The 7,513-nt window shown below is 40.5% G+C and overlaps 1 non-coding gene across 1 annotated transcript; it reads right to left on the bottom strand.

Annotated features, from left to right (window-relative positions):
- Positions 1 to 3,382: 3,382 nt before the first annotated feature.
- On the bottom strand, positions 3,383 to 3,486 carry LOC148545519 (small nucleolar RNA R71). Its single transcript, XR_015900289.1, has one exon. It is a non-coding gene; the product is annotated as a small nucleolar RNA R71 (small nucleolar RNA).
- Between the last annotated feature and the right edge of the window lie 4,027 nt (positions 3,487 to 7,513).

The raw sequence follows: 7,513 nt of genomic DNA, 5'->3' as shown, positions 1-7,513 counted from the left end.
ATTCACAATTTCTTTAAGTTCATTATTGTCGGGGCCATTACTTATTCTCACGTGATAACTGGGCTCATCAAAATGTGGTGATTTCAGCTGAAGAACCCTTATTATGGCATTGGGGCTGAAGTCCACCTCTGTTCCTCTCACGTAACTTTTGAAGGTGGGGGCCTTGGTTTTGTCTTTGATGAGGTTTTGATGCCAAAGCATCTTAGGCTAGTTTCACTAGTATTTTTTCTGTTAGTTTTAGTGGTTTTATGCATTTTCTTGAGCTTAAAGTAACCAAGAATGGTTAAAAGAAGAACAAAGCAATGAACCATCCAAACAGTATGATTTTGATGCAAATTCCATGAGTTTTTAGTTATATTACTTGAATACTATGAATGGAAGATTTCTCATGAAATTTTGCAAGACTTTGATGCAATTGTTTGGATGATTTCAGGGAAGAAGAGGCTAAGCAAGGAAGCAACAAAATCAATAAAGGAAGCTTGAATATCACATGTGGAGTTTAAGTTCCAGTTTAAGCCTAAACTGGAGCTTAAACGCCAGAATCATGAAGGCTAAGAAATGCTGGAATTGAAGTTTAACCTCCAGTTTAACCTTAAACTGGAAGTTAAACGCCAGAATGAGAATGCCAATCAGGAAGCATTTCCACGTTTAACCTCCAGTTTAACCTTAAACTGGAGGTTAAACGCCAGAAATGGGAAGTGCACCAGGGAGCCATTTCCACGTTTAAGCTCCAGTTTGACCTTAAACTGGAGCTTAAACGTGTTCGACCAAGTTCTTCCTCCAGGGTTGCTTTCTCCATTTCCACGTTTAAGCTCCAGTTTAACCTTAAACTGGAGCTTAAACGTGTTCGACACCTCCAGGGCTACATTTCTCAGCTTCCACGTTTAAGCTCCAGTTTAACCTTAAACTGGAGCTTAAACGTGTTCGACCTCCAGGATGCCTTCTTCCATTTCCACGTTTAAGCTCCAGTTTAACCTTAAACTGGAGCTTAAACGTGTTCGACCTCCAGGGCTGCCCTTCCTATCTCCACGTTTAAGCTTCAGTTTAACCTTAAACTGAAGCTTAAACGTGTTCGACTACATGACTCTCCAGGGCTGCCTTCTTCCATTTCCACGTTTAAGCTTCAGTTTAACCTTAAACTAAAGCTTAAACGTACTTCTACAAAAGGCTTCACTGGAAGTGTCTGGCGTTTAAGCTGCAGTTTAAGCTTAAACTACAACTTAAATGCCACTCTTGGAAAAGGTTTCTGGGCCAAAAATATTGCGGTTTAAGTTAGTCTTTGAGCACAAACATTAACTTAAACTTACTCTGGCATGAAACCCAATTGAATATCATGGTTTATGGGATTGGGCCTGAAGGATTGATGAGTCTGAAATTTCAATTTGTTGAGTCATGTATTATTATTTGATTATCACTAAGTTGGCTCAATAAATGTTACAGAATTTGGATCAACAGCCTCATCAAGATTATGGATCATAAACCCAAGGCAAAAGGAAAGCATGGAGAGGCCTCAAAGCCCAAGAAACACAACAGAAGCTCAATATAGAAAGTGTATAAATAGGATAGAATTTAAGTTAGGAGGGACTTTTACTTTGACTTTTAGCTAGTTTTCATATCTTTGTAATTGAATTCAGAGCTATGACTCACTAAACCCCCTTTCATTGGGTTAGGGAGCTCTATTGTAATTCAATGAATCAATAATAGTTTATCTTCTTCTTCAATCTTTTCTCTTGAATTTTGTTAGAAAGCTTCTCGATCTAATTCCATTGGGTAGTTGTCTTGGGAAAGAAACTACCCATAATTGGAATCCTTCGGAACCTTGGGAAAGGAATGGAGGATTCATGCTAGAGAAGCTTTCTCACAGTGAATTGGATTGGGGTTTGGATGGATATTGTGACATGTAATCCTACCAAATTGTGGTTCATGAAACTGTGTGGTATAATCAGTGATCGAGCATCATCTCTTCTTATGAACATTTAAACCAAGGGATTGGGAATTTGTTCGTTTTTAGAGAGAATTGGTGAGCCAAGGGATTGGGATCCAATCATATAAGATTGCCAAGCAAAATTCAATGAATGCATTGGTTGAGGAAGAGATAAACATGTTTTGATTCGGAGATCTCAATATCTCCTATAACCCAATGAATTCCCCATTTCTGATTTCCATTTTCTCTTTATATTCTGCAATTAAATTCATGCAATCACCCTCATTCCCTTTAATTTCAGCAATTTAGCTTCTGCTCTTTACTTCATGCAATTTAAGATTCCGCCATTTAAATTTCTTGTCATTTACGTTTCCCGCCAATTTTACATTCCGCAATTCTCATCTAAATCTTGATTCCGCTCAACTAGAACACACTTCTAATCCGAATTGCTCACTCAACCAATCCTTGTGGGATTCGACCTCACTCTATTGTGAGTTTTTACTTGACGATAACCGGTGCACTTGCCGGAAGGAATTTTGCCGATCGTGCAATTTCCTAAATCGTAGCATAACTAGTTTATGCACATCAAGTTTATGGCGCCGTTGCCGGGGATTGGCTTTCGATTGACAATTCTCAAATTGGAAGTTAACTAGATTGAGCATTTTTTTTCTGTTTTGAATAATTCAGTACAAGTTATTTGTTGAATTTTAATTTCTGCACTCGGTTACATGCTTTCTTTCTTTATGCCTTTAAATTCAAGCAACTAACTCACTGACTCACTAACTGTTTGAATTAATTCCTCAATTGCTCTAACCATACTCTTCCATTAACCAAGAGTATTTCACTTGTTTGTTGCCTGTGCTGTGTTCTTGTATGACAGGTAGGAGAGGAGAGACATCAACTCCTCCATATACCGAACCAGAGAGGACCCTTCATAGACTTAGAAGGGAAGCAAGAGGGAAGAGAGTAGTGGGAGAAGAGGAATCTGAAGGAGAATCTGAGGACAATTTTGAGGAAGCTTTAGATCTCAACATGGATAGAGAAGTTCACAACCATGAGAGAGCTGATGGAAACAATGTCATTCCTGAGAGGAGGGTTCTTAGTTCATACATAAACCCAACCTCTGGGAATTGTGGTAGCAGCATCCAGAAACCACCCATTCAGGCCAACAATTTCAAGCTCAAACCACAGCTAATATCACTTGTGGAGAATCATTGTTCATTTGGTAGAAGTGCTAATGAAGATCCCAACCAACATCTCACAAAATTCCTGAGAATTTGTGACACTGTGAAGTCCAATGGAGTCCAGGAAGATGCCTATAAACTGCTTTTGTTCCCATTTTCACTTAGGGACAAAGCAGCTAAGTGGCTGGAATCATTCCCAAGAGGGAGTCTAACAACATGGGATGAGGTGGAAAGCAAGTTTCTGGCACGTTTCTACCCCCCACAAAAGGTCAATAGGCTTCGATCTGAGGTTCAAACTTTTAGACAACAAGATGGTGAAACTCTCTACGAGGCATGGGAGAGATTCAAGGATTTGACAAGGAAATGCCCACCAGACATGTTCCATGATTGGGTGCAATTGCATATTTTCTATGATGGACTCTCTTATGAATCAAGGAAGGCTGTAGACCATTCATCAGGAGGTTCATTGAACAGGAAAAAGACTGTGGAAGAGGCCATTGAAGTGATTGAGACAGTGGCTGAGAATGAGTACTACTATGCATCAGAAAGGCACAACACTAAGGGAGTCATGGAGCTGAACCATGTTGATACAATTCTAGCCCAAAACAAGGTGTTTGCCAAGCAACTAGCAGAGCTTACCAGGCAATTAGAAACAAAGCAAGTGGCTGCAATACACACACAAGATCAAGAGGAAGTAAGCATTGAAGGAGGTGATTGGGAAGAGGCCAACTTTGTGGGAAACCAACAAAGGCAATCATATGATCCACACTCCAATACTTACAACCCAGGATGGAAAAATCACCCAAACTTTGGGTGGGGGAACCAACAAACCCAACCACAAAACCACAAACCTTACAACCACAACCAACATAACAATTCCACATACCAAAACTCCAACCAAAGATCATACCAAACCACACAAAACACTTACCCCCAACCATCATATGATAGCCAAAATAATCAACCTACCCAACTTAATCCGAACCAACAATTTCAAGATCAATTAAACCGGATAGAAGGAATGATGGCAACCATGAGTCAAGACATAACCGAATTGAAAAGCTTCAGGGATGATGTGAGAGCTACCTTAAGAAACCATGGTGAAAAACTCAAGAGGATGGAGTCTCAAGTAGGAGAGCTATCTCAACAGGCCGTCAAATCAACTGCAGTGTTCCCTAGTGACACAGAAAAGAATCCTAAAGGGGAACAAAAGAGAGTGAGATGGGAAGAATGCAAGGCCATCACCATATTGAAGGAAGTTTCAGAAGAAGAAGGAATCAGGCCCTCAGAGCAGGAGCCAGAAATCTTGAAGGAAGGTGTGGAAGAAGTTAAGCAGGAAAGTGGAACTGAGCAAGCCAAGGAACTGCAAAAAGGCATGCTGGAAATATACCAACCAAAAGCACCATTTCCTCAGAGGTTAGGAGGAGGTGAAAAAGGGAAAACCTATTCAAGGTTTTTAGAGACATTTAACTCTCTCCATGTCAATATTCCCTTTCTTGAGATTCTCCATCAAATGCCTACACACATCAAGTATTTAAAGGAATTGTTAAGCAAGAAAAGAGTTTTGAAGGGAGGACAAACGGTAACAATGAACAAAGAATGCAGTGCTCTCATCAAGAAGGACACACTCTCTAAGAAAACGGACCCAGGAAGTTTTCATATCCCTTGCATCATAGGGGAAACAAAAATTGACAGAGGATTCTGTGATCTAGGAGCTAGCATAAATGTGATGCCTCTAACTCTTATTATGAGGCTACAACTGAATGAGGTGAGATCCACTGATGTAATCATACAACTGGCTGACAAAACTCAGAAGCAAGCTGAAGGGGTAGTTGAAAATGTGCTGGTGAAAGTGGGGGATTATTACTTCCCCACAGACTTTGTCATTGTGGACATGGAGGAAAGCTACTTACACCCTATCATTCTGGGCAGACCATTTCTAGCCACTACTAGAGCGCTCATAGATGTAGAACAAGGAGAGCTAATTCTGAGAATACATGATGAACAGCTCATTTTCAAAGTTTTCAAACCTGCATCTGAGCCTGAACCAGAACCTGAAAAGCCTAAGGATGATAGTAGCCATCTGTGTTTGGAGGAAAGTAATCCAGCAGCTGAAACTCTAAAACAGTCCTTGGAAGGCAAACAAGAGTTGCAAGAGTTAAAGCCACAAGAATCAATGGAAACAGATCAGAAGGATCCTCCTGACATAAGGGTCAATGAAGAAATCCTCAAGAGAAAGGGAAGAGTGATAGGGAGATTGCCAAGAGGGTGGAGAAACAAGAAAATTCCCACTGAAGGTTTTTCTCCGGGAGATAACGTGATATCAAGTCATTATCTGCCAATCCCACCTGGCCTCAAAACCATTCCTTCCCAGCTCCCTCAAGTGTTCACAATCAGGAAAGTTCTTTCTATGGAACATTTAGAGGTCATGAATGAATCAAGTGGGGACGTTTTCATAGTGAGAGGAGAAGACGTCAAGCACTACAACCCACCCTAACAAGGGACAACCGTCAAGCTAGTGACGTTAAAGAAGCGCTTCATGGGAGGCAACCCATGTTTTAATATCCTTACTTTTTTTGTTTTGTTGTGCATCTAATAAAGCATGGTTTCTTATGCATGAACTTGAATCCTCAGGACAACTGCTGAAAGAGTGCACTAAACATTGCATGTAAAATGCAATTTGTCTCTAAGTTTGGTGTGCCTGAAGGCACCCCAAATTTTATTCAAAATGCATTCAATTTTTAGTGCACAACCAAAGATTAAGTTTGGTGTTCCTCTTTGAACACGGTTCATGAAAAGCACGAAGTTCCTCTGGATTTCGAAATTCATGACAAGTATACCATTCGCATGTTTTAATGCTTTGGTTTCAATTACTTAGGGTAGTAAATTTGTTTAGAATCAAAGAGCCAAGGTGACTATGATTTATTAGAATTAAGCACTTTCATTAAGGACAACCAATATGGATTTCATGTCATCAGGAGACTTGACCAAACACTAAGTTTGGTGTCCAAATAATAAGTGTGCATACATATAGAAGTCACGGCTATAAGCTAATAAAGACAATCATTGATTTACATGTGCAAGTACTATTCATAATTCACATGGACCGAAAAATGATAGCAAACTTGTTTGTTTGTGCAGGTACAAAAGAAAAGACAAAAATGGAGGAAAAAGACAAAGGGAGGTACGGTGCTTGGTCAAAAAGGAAGTTCACAAGTCTTTGAAACTAACACATGGGAAAAGGAAGTTCTGCAAGAAAAGATAGCTACATGTACAACCTAATGCACCCAGAATACTTCCAAGAAAATGAAAAGCAATTCGTCCTTCTCCCTAATTCATATATTTACCATCAAGCCACCCTTCACAAACCACCCTAGCCGTCCATTTTTCACCTACAGGCACTATAAAGAACCACTTGAGGAACGAGCTCCACACCACCAAATCTCCTTCATGCACATTTTCTTTCATCATAGCATAACTATCTTTTGCCGAAAACAACCTCACCACACTTCCAACAACACTTCTTGCTTCACCTTGTCAACTTTAGCTTGTCACTTACCCCAAAACTAAAGAACCAATGGCAGCTTCATCTAGCCACAAAAGAAGAAAAGACAAGCAACCAATGGAGGAGAACAGGGAATTCGATGCAAGGAGATACAAATCAGTTTTCCATGAGATTCAAGCCGAATGGATGAGACCTAAAAGGGTACTAGCTGAAGTTCCCTTTGACCTTGAAAAGGATGAGTTCCCAGGTGTTTGGGAGAAGATCAAAAAGAGGAAGTGGGAGCTCCTGACTAAGCCAATCACAAAAATCAACATCAACTTGGTGAAGGAGTTCTATGCAAATGCAGTGAGGGAAGACTCAACCAAGAAACCCACATACAAAAGCTATGTGAGAGGGGTGGAAGTTGACTTCAGCCCCAAGGCAATCAAGAAAACTCTTGGCCTGAAAAACATACATTTCAGCCAAGCGAGTTATGAGGAAAGGATGATAGGAGAACCTGACTACACGACTATTGCTGAAGATCTTTGTGCCATCAGAGCTGAATGGGTGAGAAAAACAAGAGGGGCTCCAAGAGTCTTGAGAAGGGGAGACCTAACACCTGAAGCTAAAGGGTGGTATGCGATAGTTAGGAGATCCATCCTACCCACTGCAAACTCTTCAGAAATAGTCCCTAAAAGAGCCATCTTGCTACATTGCATTATGGTGGGAGGGGAGATCAAAGTTCATAAACTCATTGCTGAACAGATACAAGAGTTTAGTGAGAAAAGTGACCCTGAATCCTGGCTCCACTTCCCTAGCACCATCATTAGACTATGCATCGATGCCCAAGTACCACTTGAGGATGAAAGACCTAATTGGCTATATCCTGGATTGGCCATAACTGCGTACAGAATGACTCTT

This window comes from Arachis ipaensis, chromosome B9 (genome assembly GCF_059453495.1).
Source record: "Arachis ipaensis isolate K30076 ecotype BB chromosome B9, ASM5945349v1, whole genome shotgun sequence".
NCBI lineage: Eukaryota > Viridiplantae > Streptophyta > Magnoliopsida > Fabales > Fabaceae > Arachis > Arachis ipaensis.
This window is presented reverse-complemented; position numbering and strand designations above follow the sequence as displayed.